The sequence below is a fragment of the Dioscorea cayenensis genome, unplaced genomic scaffold (genome assembly GCF_009730915.1).
Source record: "Dioscorea cayenensis subsp. rotundata cultivar TDr96_F1 unplaced genomic scaffold, TDr96_F1_v2_PseudoChromosome.rev07_lg8_w22 25.fasta BLBR01001105.1, whole genome shotgun sequence".
NCBI lineage: Eukaryota > Viridiplantae > Streptophyta > Magnoliopsida > Dioscoreales > Dioscoreaceae > Dioscorea > Dioscorea cayenensis.
In genome coordinates, this window is record NW_024087496.1 from 167,022 (window position 1) to 185,976 (window position 18,955).

Below are 18,955 nucleotides of genomic sequence, written 5' to 3' on the forward strand. Positions count from 1 at the left end.
TTCCTCAACAAGTATCTCTACCTTCGAATGCTCACGGTGGTTGCATAACATGCGCATCAACTTGAACCTGAACAACGTAGAACATGAATAGTTAAAAAAGACAATTAAATAGTTTAAATGTAATCTATGTGTCATGGTCATCCTCCTCTGGAGAATCCTCCGTAATCAAGCAATAAGTAAAAAAATAGTTAAACTTTCTTTTCTTGACCAAGTCGAAATGCCCGTCCTCCTCCGCTGGAGAATCCACGCATTAAGGCAATTACGCGGATATTTTGACCTGGTTAAGAATAGATAGTTTAACTTGTGGTCTGAATGAAGCGAAGATCCTATGAGTTAAATACAGACAATAATATTTGCACACTAAGGAAAATTTTTTAAACGATGAGAACAACTCTCAAGTGATAAATATCAATTTTATTTTAAAGTATGTGTCATGGTCACCCTGTCCGCAGAATCCTCCGCAATCAAGCAATGCGTGAAAACTTTCTTGTCCTAATCAAGTCAAAATTCCCACTTAATTGCTTACTCGTCATCCTCCGCATTCAGGCAATTAGGCGGGCTTTCTGACTTGAATAGGAAAAGAAAGTTTACCTTGTTGCATGATTGATTCTCCAGAAGAAGATGATCATGGCACATCCTTTAAACGAATATCTTGGACACATGAAGATGAAACTCATTCGAGAAGAAGCAGAGGACGAGGAGGAGGGGGTCCAGGGGAAGTGGTCTTCCTTCTCATTTATGGTGTGAAGTCCATAAGCTGGTTGATGCTTCAGATCCGAGAAAAAAAGGGAAACGCACGGGGGACCGAGCTTTTCTCATTAAAGAGAAAGAGAAAGGGGTCTGCCGATATATATGTCAAATTTTAGAAAATTTAATGCTATCATTAATTCTTGTGCATGGGATACCATAAATTTGCCATTGGCCACCTGCCAACACTTCAGTTTAAACGGAAAAGATAAGTATTTTAAGCAAAGGCATAAAATGTTTAAATGATACATTACATTGTTAAACGGTAATGCAAATAGTTAAATACGGACAAATAAATTAAACGAAGAAGACAATTGCTAAATATAAAAATAATGTATTTAAATAGAGATAGGCGACGTTAAATGGTAATCAACTTATATAACTAGATAAACATAAAAGAGAAGAATCTTACAACGAGAAAAACTCATTTTCAGTAGGATTCGACAATGGCACAACGTCTGTCTCGACAAGATCGACAATGGCACATCCGCTGGAAGTCAACCTCATTTTCTATTGGACAAACCGTATTATATCCATAGGGTATGATAAACTTCACCCTGACACAGGGAACATCAAGACCCAATCGCTCACGTATCCCAGCTAAGCTAACACCAATTTACAAGAAGTCAGCGCCGTGAACAATAGCCCTCGAATCGAAGAAATTCTCACCTTATCAAGAAACTGGCATAATTCAAATATAACAAACCAAATGAGGAGAATAAGAAAAAGAAGAAGAAGAAGATGTGATGAGCCTTCTAAACTTTGTTTGACAAAAGGCAACAAAAAAATGCAAAATTGTATATATAAAGGTTGGACATGATGTGAGTGGTCGTTTTTTCCCGCCATTTTCAAGGCAAAAATGGAATTTCATAACATGGTCGCATTTCAAGTGAACGGTAGGGGGTAAAAGAGAAGTTGAACAATAACGGAAGGGATTGTCCGGGGTTTGCCAAAATTGGAGGGGTTTTTTGGGAATTTTTGAAATTCACGAGGGGCAAACAGTAATTTTTCCTATTTAGTAAGCACTAAATGGTTGAATTTTTTGTGATAAAATTGTTATAACAAAAAATGTATGTTGAGTGACGGAGAACATGTTCGTCACAATGAATGAAAAATTATAGTGACGACAACATTTCTTGTCACAATTACACGTCATTCTCATTAAGAAATTTCGGCAGCAAATTTTATATGCTTTTAGTGATGAACATTGGACACAAATTTTTTTTTTGCCATTATTAATATATTAATGGTGACAATTTAATTGTGGCATATACCAAATTGTCACAATTGTCACTATAATAGTGGCAAAAACATAACTCATGACAATTAATTTAAATAATAGTGCCCGTTAAATTTTTTCACGCAAAAAACCTGATATTTGTGGCAAAATAACAGGGTGACACAAAAATGTTGTCACTTTAAATCACTACTCTTGTGGTGGATCTCTTATTTCTTTAAACCCCTAATAAGGGTAAAGAAGACTTGGCTAGTAAACATTCCCTTTAGGCCTCAAGATGGGTATCAATGAAGAAAAGACCCTCCATAGCCAAAGTTCCAAAACTCCAAGAAGATAGCAATCATAAACTTTTTAGGAGTTTATTAGAAAATCATCTAATATCTAAAAGGAGTTCACTTAGTTTACATGCGGATTTGCTTAAAAAATGAATCCTGTAAAATTTGTGAAGTTTATTGATAATACCTCCTCAGGTGGTCAACATTAAAAGGGTGTGTTAAGTTGTCTACACTCCAGGTTGGCTATCCTGTAAATGCTAGGTTATGCGATCTCTCTGATTTTATACAGATTTTTCCAAATAAGAGTAAGTTTTTTTTGTTCTATTAACATTTCCTTGGAAGATGTTCCTTTTTAATGCAAGGTCTTTAGGTTGAAATTTAACCTCGAGAACATTGGACTTATAGAAATGCTAAACTAGTTGTGATAAGTTGCCATGTTAAGATAAATTTCATCACACTTCTTCTCAAAAAGATCCAGCTCATTTAGGAAAGCCTCCTCATTAGTCTCCAGATTAAAAGCTTGTGTTCAGTAGGTTGGTATTCTTTTTTATTACCAAAATCACTGCTTTTGTCCCAAAAGTAAGATTGAACTAAGTCTCACTAATTAAGGTTACCCTTTTTGTTTAATAAGCCCTTAGTGTGCTAGATGTTCCTTTACCTAACTATGCTTAGCTAGTGTGAATTTGGTGCTCAAACTTTAAAAAATAGTCATGGTTGTGACCTCAAACGTGACCATAAAAAATCCTTTCCTAGACGCTCTATCTTAGCCTCCCCTTTCTCAAGAACTCAAACACAATTGCCATGAATAATCATCTCTCTCTCTCTCTCTCTCTCTCTCTCTCTCTCTCTCTCTCTAACAATGCCCTCACCATATCTCGTTGTTTGCTTATCATCCCATGAAAGCCTTGAGAAAAGAATTATATAGACACCCAATCAATCAATATCCTAAATTATTCTCTTCTATTAAGATTGTCACACCCTGACCCGTGGGCCTAGCACGTGACAACTGCCTCAACAACCCGAGGAGGGATGAATACTCACACCACTCAACCCTCGAGTTGCTGCAAGGCTGACAAAACCCTGGATTTCCATAATTCTAAACACAAATATCACAAATACATAATACCTAAGGTACAGAGTAAAATGGTAACATAGAGGGAGCAGTAACCTCAACCACCAAATACAGGGTTTCAAAAGTCATACAAGTCACAATACGACAGAGTTTTACAAGAAAGTAGACAAGTATGCAACAATATAGGTTCTAGAAACCAAAGATTCTAGTGGATCCATGTCCCTTACATAATGCAAACATGTTTAAAGATACAAATATGTAAGACCGGAAATGAGAAAATCAAAGCAATAATACAAGATAATGCCCAACACTCCATCTTGTCATGACGCCGCCAACTACTGAAGCCTAAAGCTAGGGAGAGGGTGAGTAACTAATGTCACTCAATGAGTGGGTTAGCACAAAAGAAAACGAACCAATAAATTTTTGATAGACAATCTTTTGCAATAACCATATAATCTCGAAAGCTTTTAGCATTTATAACACTATATAAATGTGAGATATTAACCCCGGTGTTTAAAACCCCAAAACAAATGTATTCAAAGCCTTAAAGCTTTTCCTCAAGTATATAACAAACACATGTACATAAATCTCATGATGAGCATAAAACACCAATTGATCAAATAAAGCTAACAACTTTCACAAATACCAAATATGACATAATACTAGTTTTAAAGCATTAAGACATAAAACTCATCATCAAATAAATATTTCCAAAGAACATACAAAAAATCACATCTCGAAGATATCATTTGCATGAAAAGCATAATTTTCTCAAATACGGAGATTTTATCTTGATGAAATGAGCAATGGCTTAAAAATACTCTCCGACTTAGCCACCATCGCGACTAGGTTGAGAGGCATCAAGGTCTTCATAACCTTGACATTGGCTTATTGAGAATACGTGTAGTGACTCTAGATTCCCGATGTGTATCCAATCAAAATTCTACACACCACCTGAACTGGACAGTAAATCTGGGTCTTCACGCCACCTTAACAAGCTGGCTGTGAAGACCGCCCACTACAGTAGGGAAGGGCTTTGCCCGTTCATCATCAAAACCTATGAAGGCTCAATAATATAATACATGCATAACACCAATAAAGTCTAGATCCAGGACACCATCCCTATATCAGGAATGAAAATTGATTCCACAAGTGTCATGGTAAAAGCATATCAATATGTACACACGGTTTCATAAATCATTTCAATCTCAAAATACAAGTGTAGTCATCAACCTTTGCATTTATAGTTCAAGAGTTTCTCATGTAAACTAATGTTATAGAAAGCTTTTCAACTTAATTAAAACTTTAGTTTAATACGATAAAACCACTAATGATAAACATATTGAAATGTCCACATTCAAGATAAACACATGCATCTCAGAAAGGGAAACCAATTTCATATCCATAGATACCAAAAATATAATTATATGAATGAAGGGTTTCACAAACCATTTCCTAAAGTAAAAAACCAACAATATTGTAAGAAACAGTGAGTACACTTCTAGAATACATCACACATATCTTTGAAAATATAATAAAATTCATCAACACAAGCATGGCTATTGGCCTGAGTAACACTTGACCCTCACCTATGATCGCTCTAGCTCCACCTCTTAAACACTTCATTAACTAGCACCCACAATATAAATGTAAATCCAAGAACAATTCAAGACTAATATCCAAATTTTCCATAAAAGATATGAAATTATTACTTTAGTTACATTCTTCTCAAATTTGATGTCACTACACAACCTCTCACAATTTGATAAAGAAACAATTATCAAAGACCCTCGACAATGTACAAGTCATTATCAATCTCAATTGTTAAAATACAAGTTCAACTCCCCCATAAGCAACTGATTGCCAATTACATAATTTATGTATACGAAAGCGACAATGAACATGCAAATATATTTAAGTCATTACAAGTACCTTTGCATGCCAAGAATCAACCAAATATTTTCATTCAAAATTTTCAATATGCCTACAAGGGTTACATATCATCAAGTGGTCATTTACCCAAGCCAATGATTGAACAAATTTGTCATGAACATCATTCAAGACCAAAACCCTCAACAAAGTATTGTTATTCCCAAGTCACCCATATTACCCTTACTAATATCAAATTCACTACCAAAACTCATGAAAAATACTTTCCATTTCTTAAAATAGTAAGTTTAACAATTCATTAACATTCACAAGAACTTTCAATTTAACAATCAAAATTCAATCTAGCTCTTAGCTTATACATCACATGTAGTTTGCCATTACTCTTTCAACAAATTTCCAACTTTTACAAATAAATCTACTATACATCCTAATTAAACTCTTAAATCAATTCCAACTCTAAGATATATAAATATTAAATATCTTTGATGCTTGAAGCTTCCACTGTTAATAGTATTTCCTCAGTTTGTTGCACAATTCTCTCTAATAAAGCTATAAAGTATTCAAACTTCTAAACATTAAACCAAACAATTAACTTGTAATTCTCAAGTATTGGAATAACCCGACACATCATATTAAAAATTCACTCATAACTAGACCTATGCACTAGCTAGCAGCCAAATTAACAGCATTTCAAATCAATCAAAGCATAAGCATAGATAGGGCCAAAGCCATATCATACTTGTAGGAGATAAACAATACCAAGTGTCACAATAATATTCGAAGAAATCAAGTTTCAAACAATTCAAATGTCCACATCCCAGACATGCACCCTCATTTCAAAAATGATCCCAATATTCACATATCGGAAGTGAAATCATTTTCACAAGTGTATTAGCCAAAAGCAATATAATGTATGCAAGTTTCATAATTCTTTTCAATTCCAATAAACCAACATAGTTATAACATTTTCATTAAAACATATATCAAGAGTTTTCCAATATAAATCAATAGTAAGGAAATTCTTTCCAAGTCAATCAACATGTCAATTTAAATATGACAAAACCATGAGTCAATTTCAAATCAAATAATGAAGACATTTAAATCATATTCTACTAGAAATGTGCATCAACTTAACCCACTCACAACTTAGACGACTTAAGCCCATGAGAGTCCTACTCCTCCGCCATCTCCTTGCCTCAAGCTAAGCTTTTACCACCTAACCAAAACACATACGAGAGCCAGAAAACAAAGAAGAATAAGTAAAATAACCAAAGAATAAGCAAAGAAATGCACCAACAAAGACCTAGTTCTACATGCAATGTAACCCTTTAAGAGGCCTAGGGTATGCTCAAACTTGGGTTTAATGACTTCCAAAGAATTTTCATGGGGATAAGCTTCCTTTCAAACCAAGGAAACAAGAGAATATGCAAGATTCACCTGTATTATAGTAGAGATACAGTACCCCCAATTTTCAACACAAGAGAGGTTCATGGATTCAAGAAATCTTAGTAGAAATGGAAGTACATACATTCCTCTCAAGCTTCTAGCACTAAACATACACGAGGGAGACAAAGCTCAAGCTCTTGAGCTCAATATCAACAATCCTAGATCTACCATCTATGACAACGCCCTTTTTGTGTGTTGACTGCAAGTGCACGGGTTTGTCAAAGTAATAATACCCCAGTGAGTGGGTAGTCATATCCACAAGGAATAGTGATCGGAAACACAAAGATTGCTAGTTAACTAGAACGAAGATGAATCGATAGTGAAGTGAACAAAATCAATGCAAATAGAAATAAGAAAAGAAGGAGGAGGTACAAATAAAAGATAGGAGAGGCAATCGACAGTAAGTGGGGCACCCAGACATTGCTCACCCTAAGACAATGGTTTCAAGTGTAAGACCAATCATTATGTCTCCTAACTGATGCTTCATGAGTCGTGAAAATCCTAAAATACACTGTCCCAAACCTAAGGTCAACCGTGACTAACTCTACACTATGTCCTGGCGGAGAAATTACTCAGTCTCAACACCTCACACTGTGCAAAGTTGCATAAAGTTCTAGGGACTCTAAGTGATAAACCCTATTCCCTAATATAGATCTAACCCTTTGGTCCAGGTGAAAGACCCCTAGTCACAATTAAGCCCTAAATACTAAGGATTACTTCAACTCTTCACTCTGTTGCTCTCGTAATTAAGCCTTAGCGGAGTTCATCTCTTAGCACTTCACTCTATTGTGACCGCAAAGAACCCTTGGAACATGGAGGTAGGATAAATCACACCGGAGGGGAAAGGGGATGTTCCGCTACCTTTTGAATCACCCTTTCAACCCTCTCCAATCTAGCATTGTCTAACCCTCATGGTGTGTCACTCATCTACAAAGGTTACCAAGATGGATTCTCAACCCTAGTGTCACTCTAAGAGAAGATCAATTCAACAAGCATTCAAGATTGGAACTCAATTAAAGACATAAATTAAAAAAAGCATAATAATAGGTCAATGAAACAATAACATTCTAGGGTTTACAAGTCCAAGTACCTTCTAGGGGTTTAGCTCACTATGGAACACAATACAATCAATAATGAAATCAAAAGTAAAGATATGCAATCCATGAATAAAACCCCCTTGGTGTTCGTGTCGATGGTCTTATGGAGTAACCTCGTCTTCTTTAAAAGCTCCCTCGTCAAGCCTAGGGCACACCTCGCCTAATCGATGCAGATGAAAGCTCCCCCAATAACTCTCTTCCGAAGGAACATGGTGTCGAAGGCCGTAGAACCACTCCAAAAATCTTTCCAATGCCTATCTAAACCCTAGCCACGGGCGCCTCCAAAGATAGGGAAAAGATGAAGAAATGATGAAAAGAAAAATCCCCAAATCGGCTAAAATTGCAGCTTTAAATAGGCTAGAATCAGGTATCCACACGGGCATGTGGAATTTCCACACGCCCGTGTGAATCTGCAGGAATTGATTTTCTGCGACCAATGAACAGTAACTTACTATAGTGATTTCCTACAGTAATCTGTTACAATACTCCACCAAAATACTCCTGAATCCACACTTTTCATTGAGGCCACATGAATGGGCACACATTCATGTGGTAGATCATGTTGCTTATTCAACAAAATCACATTTGATGACAATCTTGCTAGCTTTGCACAAGTCAGAACACATGAGTGTGACTGCCTTTGTGCCCCTCCACTTTGCATGTTCACTCGAGCACAATGGAGGTTGGCACACACTCACGTGTCTTTGAGCACGACTTGTGTTTTCAAGCTTATTCACTTCAAGATTTCATCAACAACATACATTCACGACCTACTTTGGCTTCTTTCTTTCATACTCGTCTCCAAAACCCTACATACACAAAAGAATACAAATACACATGTATTAGCGATAAAATCTGAGAAAAGTAATGCTCATTGTAAGAAAAGAATACTTTATATTACTAATACACAAACACTTATCAAACTCCCTCACACTTAAGCTTTTGCTTGTCCTCAAGCAAAAATAAAACATTGAAGCAAGAAGGAAAGAAATATTAAAAGTGTTTGGCCTTCGGTTCACCAAAAGCATGCAAGGGAAGCATTCTACAAGTAAGGGGAATTTCAACACCAAATACGAAAAATCATTCCTCTAGCTAAAAACTTGAATAAAAAAGGACAACAAACCCGAAATCGTATAAGTGTGTGTAAACTTACTCAAGTCAACCCAACATATACTCCTCAAAGTTCAAAAAATAAGGGTCTTATTTATCTACAAAACAAAACAAACCAAAGAGATGGTAGTAGCTTCACACATCCTCTAAGGTAGCCCTTTCCAAAGCAGCCGCTAAGGTGGCTTTCACACTTTCGAGGCGGTAGTTCTTTCTACTGGGGTAGTAGCTTTCACTCATCCCATGAGATAGCTCTTTTGCTCATTAGGGCATAACTAGTATCCGACTTATGAGAGTAGTTTCATAATAGATGGTAGCTCTTTCCACCCAGAATGCACAACCAAAACAAACAAATATATATTTTTTTTTCTTTTTTCATTTTTCTCAGCAAAAATTAACACAAAAAGCAAAGCTAACTAGTCCCTTTAACATCGAACTTGAGTTTCCCAAAAGGTTTGATGAGGGAGTTGTGCAACAAGTGTCAATCGGGCAAAAATTCCTAAAAATTCAAGTAAAAACTAGAGCATGAGAACATTCAATGTTAAAAATTCTCCAAACTTAAGAATACAACCATTGCAACTAAGGTGAACTGCCATTGGCTACGTGAGCATTTTCAATTAATACTTATGTACAGAACATGTGTAATGTGAACTCCCCCCCCCGACACACATTGCCCTCAATGTGCGCATGTAAGCTCAATAAAAAGTATAACACTCAAAAACATATGTAAAAGGTGTGGGCAATTGAAACAATACTCCCCTGAACTCTGTTGTATATAACAATTTCATTATTATTACCATGCATCTAGCTATTAATCCATCATTAATCATGCATCTTCTTAGCCTTTGTTATGATTTTTCCTAAGGTTGTCAGACCCGGCCCGGGCAACGACCCGGCTAAGCGCAAGGGTCAGGGGTCAATGGGTTCGACTGGGTCGAACCAGGGTCAATAATAAAATATAATAAAATATTATAATAATTAATAATTAGCAAATATAATATTAAAGCTATAATTATAATATAAAAAACTACTCAAATTTGATATTTAAATTGATAAATGATCTTATATACAGTAGTGTTTTCTAATTATGTCATTTATTTTTACTTTTTTTAAATATTTGCAAATTTAATATATTAATATATAATTATCGAACTTCTCTCGGCATTATTTATTTATTTGTTTGTGTATTGGTTGATTTTGTTAAAATAAATAAGAGATTTAATTCACTAATTCTTATATCTCAATTGAGTTTTTATTTCGTTTTAAATTCTTATATTTTTTATTTAATTAGAATACTTTATTTTTATATTTTATAATAAAGTTACACTCATTTATTGTTTTATTTTTTTAATAAATTTAAATTTTAGAAAGTATGTACATAACATATTAATAGATTTTATTTTTAAATGTTAATTTTTGTTGGTATGTTTATGATATATATATTATATATATATATATGGGTAGGTTAATTCTATAATTTAATTATGTCGCTATGCAATGATATATATATATATATATACATTTGCTGATAAAGAAATTAAAAATGGTTAATGGCCTCATGACCTATTGGCACCGGGTTTTCAGCGTAGGGTTCTTTTGACATTAGCAAGGATTAGGGGTTGAATCCCCTTCGGCGAGAGGGGGCTCTTGATATATTTAGAAAACTCGTACAAGCCCCTAACAAGTGGCTTGTCCACTTTGTGAAAAAAATAATAAAAAATAAAAAAATAGAATAAAAATACATACCAAAATGATGTAAATAATGAAATAAGAAAGATTAATAAGAGGAAATTTATAATCCTTTTACACTCTAAAGCTTAAAAGCCTTTTCTTCACGATTCTTCATAAACAATGAATGTATAAATAAGGTGGTTGAAGAATAATGGCAATGCATAGGTGGTTGAGATTTTTCCACTTGATGGCTAGATGTGGAACACATGGGTGGGTTAATGAGTGATGGAAAAAAACATGGGCTTCTTAAGGAGTTGGTGATGGTTTTGATAGGCATCCGAATGCATACAATTTATAACACTCTTATTGGATGCCCATAACCAAATGATATGCTTCATTAAAACTTTACTAGGAAAAAACCCAATGGCTTGTAAAGGAAAAAGAGTACATAATCCTTAATATGCTCAAGGGTTGCTACCTCATTAAAAACCTTGTTTTGAAAAAACTAACTAGGATAAAAACCATATTGAAAGGAAAAATAGCACATCCTTCCCCTTAAATAAATAACTTGTTTTAGATGTTAGTTCTTAAGTCTTCTCATCTTGATCTTGGGCGCACTCGACTTTGTTGAATACATTTTGGAGTGATTTTGTGAATAAATTATCTTGGTTTTCATTTAATCAAATCTTCTGTACTTCAATGACACCATTCTTTTTAGAGATCGTGGGTGTAGAAAAATTTTGTTGAGATGTGCTTTGTCCTATTTCCCTTAAATTATTGTCTTCATAAATTATTTGGCATTTGAGTAACTAATGCAATTTGTATAATGACTATATATGCCCAATCATAAATAGATGATGAAAAGGTGATAAAGAATCTCCTCCATAGGCTCTTGATTTTTGCACCCTAGATTTTCCTTAGAAGTAGCTCCTTTCAAGTGTGCCCAAGCCTCTGTAGGTTGTCAGAGTCATTCCGGTGAAATATCTCCCAAATCTAACTTACCTTACTTGAGATTGAAAGATTTGGAACCCTTGAAACCCTAGATCTTTCCTTAGCCTCATGCCACCATCAAAGGTATATCAAAAGTCCTTCAATTTTCCCTAACTTTGGCTATTTATACTTTACCAAGTCATACGGGACATGCGGGTCATATAGAGTATGTGCTACCTATGGTAATGTCCTTCCTGGAAAATAAAGGCTCCTTATAGGTCGTATAGAGCTCATAAGGTGTTTGGTAAAGTCATACAAGATCCTTGCCAGCTATATGTTACCCTCATGGCTTTCTGGTGCTAAATGAGAGCATTAAGCAGGTTCCATACATGTGTTGCGTACTATTACAGTGATGCACCTCTAAACTTGCCCATTACCTCCCCAAACTTGGTCCAAAGAGCATTTTTAGGCTCCAAATGATTTCTTTATGCCCTATAAAGAAAATACCACAAGATTAAGGGCAATGCAACCATCTATCTTATAAAAATGCATGCAAAGTGTATAACATATATATATATATATATGAAAATATGAACATTTACACACTTATCAAATCTCTAAAGAAGAATCACACTTGGGAGTTTGTTAAATCGCTAGATGGCTAAAGAGTGGTTAGTTGCAAATGTGCCTTGAAGAAAAATGAAGGTCTTGGAGCTGAAGTAACAAGATTTAAAGCATGATTGGTTTCTAAAGGTTTCAGCAAAAAGTAAGGGATTAATTACAATAAAATTTTCTCTCAAGTTGTGAAACATAGCTCCATTCATGTGTTACTTGCCATGGTTACTAAATTTGATTTAGAACTTGAGTGATTAGATGTTAAAACAACATTCTTGGATAGTGAGCTAGAGGACATAATTTATATTCATCAACCAGAGGGGTTTATAGTGCCTTGTAAAGAATACCATGTCTATTTATTAAAGAAGTCATTATATAGCTTGAAGAAATCAACAATGCAGTTGTCACGCACTAGACTTGGCCAAGCCAAACTCGATGCGTGGACAAACGATTACAATACCACAGGGTGTGAACCCATTAAGACTACAAGGCCTCAGAACTTGGCTCAAACTAGAGGAAAATAACAAACTAATAGAAATACAAGTATATCTTAAGGATAAAACATAGGTTCAAATGCAGGAATGATCAAAATACAAAAAATATCGAAAGTATAGGATTCGGTGTCCATATATGTCATGCCCCAACCATAGCTGGGCTCGTAACAATTACCACTAGAACAAGGAGAGGGCTCCACATCGCCCAACATCTGAGTCACCGTAAGTCTCAACATAAACCTGCTATTGCAATCTAAAAAAAATGAGACAAACTCAACATTAAAAATATAATAGGGCGTCCCTATAGAAGGGACCCTAAATACAGGAAACACCAACAAAAATACAAGTCATGGTTTCAAAATACACCCAAAGTACAAATGCAAGAACATAACATAGAAATCAGGTCTACTGGATCCATACAGTTTACATGCTAACAGGTAAACCAATGATGAGTGTATTTCATACAGATATTTTTATACTCTTTTCATGTTTTTATCTTGTCTTTAAACATTGATTTGTTGTAATTTGATGCTACTATGGGTATTATTGTTTAATAGTGCAGGAAAATAGGTTCTTGTGCAAAAGAATAGGATTAGGCATAAATGCAGTGTGAAAAGAAGTGAAAATGCATTTTTGCAGGTGAAGCATGGGTGTGCTTCTTCCATGTGATAATCTCTGGAATTCTTCATCAAACGAAGCACTTAAAGAAAAACACTGTGGAACAACATGGAGAAAAAGCATGATTTTTTGGTGGCTAGATCACGGACGTGCCTGTGTGAAGAACAGGCTAAGCACTCATATGCTTAAGCCATGAAAATCTCTAATTTGGAGAATTTGAAGAGCATGATCCTATTTTCGAAAGCATGGCCTAAGCACACCTGTGTTTAGGCCATGTTGAGCTCGAAAACCCCCTTTTAAGCTAGATCTAGGTCATTTCTTGGGGGATCTCTTCTTCTTTCCTCTTGGGAGGTGGCGGCCAAGGTCTTCTCCTACATATTTTTGGGGCTGGAGTGAAGCTATGGTGCAAGAGTGCGAGTGGAGCAGAGCTTAGCAGGCAGGACTTCATTGGAGCACCATCAGAGTGGTTTGCAAGGCAAAGAGGAGAGTCTTTCATGGCTTCTATTTCTTTTGTTTTCCTTAGTTTTGTATTGATTTGTAAAACTATGAGGAGCTAACCATTCTCAGGTGACCTGGATCTTTGAACTTGGATGTGTATGTGTTATGTTGATTTACTTACGTTTAATGTCTATGAGGTTTTATTGTGTTCTTGTGTTTATTCGTGTGTTGTATAACTTTGTGTGCTTGATTTGTGTAGTTTCTTTGTAAAACTTGGTGTGTGTTGATTACCGTAGTTGTGATTACCTTGTCTAGTTGCAAAACTCCATGCGTATGAGACCCGTAGTTACAATTACAAAACTTGGCATATTTGAGAGCCATAGATGTAACATTGCTTTTGAGCACCCGAAAGAACCTTAGAATGTACTTGATAGATATTCGAAGCAAGTCCATACACATTGCTCTAGGGGATTAGTCTGAGACACTGCTCCATCTCTGTGTTTCTTACCTAGTTCATTAATAGCCCTTGTCATTCTTCCCTCTTTTAGGTTATCTAGCTATCATCTTTAACCTGAATTAGCAATCCGGGTAGAAATTAGAAGATCAATTAGTACTAAGAGTCCAATCCCTGTGGTTTGACAGCCTTACCCCTCACGGGGTACTACTTTATTACTTGTTACGATCCATACACTTGTGGAGAGTGCATCAACCAACCTGGACACTAGAGGGGACACATATCACTTTAATGACTGTGTAGCACAACTGAGTCCAATAACGCAATTTTAAAGAAAAGAAGAAAGTGGTGTGTAACAGGTGTTACCCAGTGGGTGGTGACAGCATAGACATAACAGAGTAATAAATCATCTCAAACAATAATCATCATACTAATAATAACATTCAAAATATTTTACAAGAATTCAACAACTCAATAGTTAAAACATGAGTTATCAGTAATGTACACAAATAAAATCTTCAACACATTAAACACAATTCTAAAACATAGGCTAGCCTCAAATAATTCCTGAGCTAATAGTGGTCATGACTAGATACGGGACCCCTGAGGTGTTTTAAAATTTTAAAAGTCAGAACCCTGCCTCCCTTGGTGTTGGCCATTTAGATCCCTGTGTGGTGACCTGAGGTCTTTGACATGAATGAAGGTATCACCCTTCTTGAACTCTGTCAATGGATCTACATACCTCTTGACCAGGGGTAAACACATGGTTAACCACGACATCTCTCATTAGGTCAGAACGTGGGACCACCACTGCAGTGTCAAACCAAAGTCTATGGTCGGGTCGTAGCCCATAGTCACCATGAAAGTCGAACACATAAATATAAGCATTTCTAATTTACCACCCTAGGAATCCATTATACAATGGCTAAATATATAAATACATATCAAACCATATTCACTTGGAATGAAAATACATATCCATACAAGCATACTTCTTCTAAAATAAATATTTATAAGTATTCTAGATTTTTGCAAAATACAACCATAAATTTCAAGTATTCAAATATGTATATATTCAAACCATTCAAATAAATTCATCCTTGGTAAAGAAAATGAAATATAATTTAATATAAATAATAGGTTATAAAACATATAAAGAAATATTGTAATGCTCTTACTAAGACTATACAATTACAATTCAACCATCTACTGAACAGGTCATCTCGACTCAAGATGCAATCAATGATTGGCGATTTCCTTCCTCTTACAAGACATTTCGCCACCTAATCACAAGGAGAGAATCTAAGAAACAAATTTATTCAAGAATGAAACTAAAATGAATGCGTATGCTAAGTTACATGTCAAACATGCAACACTAGGGTTATAAGGCAAAACGACATCGTTTTGGACCCAAAGATCTTAAACTAGAGTAAAACCAATTCTAATGAAATACAAAGTATGAAGAGCTTCATTTTGGACCAAAGAAGTACAAGAAAAGGTAGAAAGATTTTGGTGCTACAGTAATATAGAATTGTTAGGAAACTACTATAGTAAACCCGGCCCTAACAATGGAGTTTCTCTCAATTTACAACATTAAACATCAAAATTTTCTTACAAGCATCAAGAATAACAAATCACAAGATCAATGGTTCCATTTTAAGCCCAAAATTCACACAAAACATGGCATATTTTATGATTTCAACCTAGGTTTTCAAACAACAATTACAGTGGAAATACAAAGAAAATACAAGGTGAAAACTCTAATAAGGCCTCCTACAGTACTCAAGAGTAAGTGGGAATAAATTTTTGGGCTTTGATTCATTGTAATCGATCACTGTAAAATGATGAAGTGTGAGAGAGCTCGGCTAAAGAAGAAGAAAGAAAGAAGAAAGAATGAAAGGAAGGCCAGGTAAGTGTTTTCTCTTTATTTTTCTGATGAGTTCTCATGTATAAGTAATACGAAGTATTCTTTTCTTACATTGAGCATTACTTTTCTCAGATTTTATCACTTACGCATGTGTATTTATTTTTTTTGTGCATATAGGATTATGGAGACAAGTGTGGAAGAAAGGAATTAAAAGTAGATCGTGGATGCAATTTTTTTTTATGAAGTTATTGGATTGAATAAACGTGAAGACACAAGCTGTGCTCAAAGACATTTGGGTGCGTGCCAACCTCTATTGTACTCAAGAGAATACACAAATTGGAGGGGTACAAAGGTAGTCACACTCATGTGTTCTGACTTGTGCAATGCTAGCAAGATCTTCGTCAATGTCGTTTAGTTGAAGATGCAACCTGATCTACTGCATGGATGTGTGCCCATTCATGTGGGCTCGATGAGAAGTGCGGATTCGGGAGTATTTTGGCAAAGAACTCTAGCAAATTACTGTAGCACATACTGTTCACAGCTTGAAGGAAACAAAATCTGCAAATTCACATAGGCGTGTGGAAATTCCACACGGCTTTGTGCATGCCCGATTCTAACCCCTAAAAATAGGCGATTTGAGATGTTTTGAAGGATCTTTTTCTCATATTTTGCCTACCTTTGGAGGCGCTTGTGGATAGGATTTGGAGAGGCTTTGGCTAGGTCGTTGGAGTTGTTCTACGGCCTTCGACATCTCATTCTTTTGGAAGATAGTTATTGGGGGAGCTTTTGTTAGCATCGATTCGGCGAGGTGTGCCCTAGACTTGACAAGGGAACCTTTGGAGAAGATGAGACGGCTCTACAAGACCATCGATACAGACTACGAGGGGATTTTATTTATGGATGGCATGCTTTTTCTTTCGATTTCATTATTGATTGTGTATTGCTCCATGGAGAGGTAAACCTCTAGTGGGTGGTTGGACTTGTAAACCCTAGGATGATTTTGTTTCAGTGACTCTTTATTATGTGTCCTTAATTGATGTTTTAATTGAGTTCCAACCTTGAAAGCTTGTTAAATTGATTTTCCCTTAGAGTAACACTAGGGTTGAGAATCTATATTGGTAATCCTTGTGAATGAGTGACACTTCATTAGGATTAGACAAAGCTAGGTTGGAAAGGGTCGAGAGGGTAAGTCGAGAGGTAGCGGAACGTCCCCTTTCCCTTCCGGTGTGATTCATCCTTCCTCCACGTTCCAAGAGTTCTTTGCGGTCACAATAGAGTGAAGTGCTAAGAGATGAACTCCACTGGGGCTTAGTTGCATGAGCAATAGAGTGAAGTGTTGAAGTAATCCTTAGTGCTGGGGCTTAATTGTGACTAAGGGTCATTCACATGGACCAAAGGGTTAGATCTGTATTAGGGAATATGGTTTATCACTTAAGTGCCAAGAGCTTTAAGCAACTTTGCACAGTGTGAGGCATCAAGAGTATTCCTTTCCGTCGGGGCATAGTATAGGGTTAGTCATTGGGTGACCTTAGGTTTGGGACCATGTGCTTTACGATTTCCATGACTCATTAAACATCAGTTAGGAGATATAATGATTAGTCTTGCACTTGAAATAATAGTCCTAGGGTGAGTAATATCTGGGTGCCATTTTCTATCGATTGCCTCTCCTTATATTCTATTGCATCTCTTTCTTCTGTACTTTATTTTTATTTGCATTGATATTGTTCACACGACTCTTGAATCATCTTCACTATAGTTAAATAGCAATTCTAGTGTTTCTGAGTACTATTCCCTGTGGATACAGCTACCCACTCACCAAGGTACTTTATTACTTCGACAACCCATGCACTTGCGGTATACACATGCAAGGGGTGTGTAAAGTTTTTGGCGCCATTGCCGGGGAATAGGCATTTTAGAATCATTTTGTACTTTGCTATTTTATCTATTCATCACTTATTCTATTTCACACTTTTTATTCCCATCATTCTGATTTGTTTTTCTTTCTTTGGTTGTAGCTCTAGGTTATGACCTGAGGAAACCCTTCGACTTTAGTTGAAGGGGATTCGGATATTGTAAGAAGAATTCATAGAAGGGGAAAAGAACCTATGCAAGAATAATTAAATCAAACTGAGATAGAAGATGAAGAGTCTGATAATATGGCAGAACAACATGAGCAGCAGAGGACACTCTCAGATTATGCAGGACCCATAGTTCTTGGCATGCAGTCTAATATCGTGCGGCCACCAATTACAACTCAGAGTTTTGAGCTCAAGCCAGGCTTCATCCAAATGTTGCAGCAGTCAGCACAGTTTAATGGTTTGGCCGATGAGGATCCGAATAACCACATCGAGAATTTCAAATTTCTTCGAAGTGTGGGACATACTCAAGATTAATGGAGTAACGGATGATGCTATCAAGTTGAGGGCCTTCCCATTTTCCTTGACAGGAGAGCAAAGTAATGACTATATTTATTACCTAGAGCATCGATCACTACATGGGAGTAGATGGTGGAAGCTTTTCTTGCTCGATATTTTTCTCCCGGAAAATCTGCAAAGCTTAGGAATGAAATATTATATTTTGTACAAATAGACTTAGAGTCTCTTTTTGAGACATGGGACAGGTTCAAGGATCTCTTACGGAAATGTCCTCAACATGGGTTCCTTGAGTGGATGATTATCCAAACATTCGATCAGTGGTTTAAACCCCAGTACAAAGCAGTTACTTGATGCTACCGGAGAAGGTACCTTAAGAAGCAAGACCCCTGAAGAAGCTTGACATCTCATCGAAGAAATGGCTATAAACAGTTATCAGTGGAACACACGAGACATAAAGAAGGTAGCCGGACTTCATGAGATTGATGTAGTCATGTCATTAGCGGCCCAGGTCGAGTCATTGAGCAAGAAGTTTGATACTCTAACTTCTCCTAGATAGGCGGCAGTGATGAGTTGCACTGGGTCTAGGGAAGGACATGCTCCGTCTGATTGCCTGATTGCTATT

General features: G+C 36.1%; 1 non-coding gene across 1 annotated transcript; it reads right to left on the reverse strand.

Moving 5' to 3' along the window:
- Window positions 1–18,510: 18,510 nt before the first annotated feature.
- Window positions 18,511–18,617, reverse strand: LOC120255614. Its single transcript, XR_005535051.1, has one exon. It is a non-coding gene; the product is annotated as a small nucleolar RNA R71 (small nucleolar RNA).
- Between the last annotated feature and the right edge of the window lie 338 nt (window positions 18,618–18,955).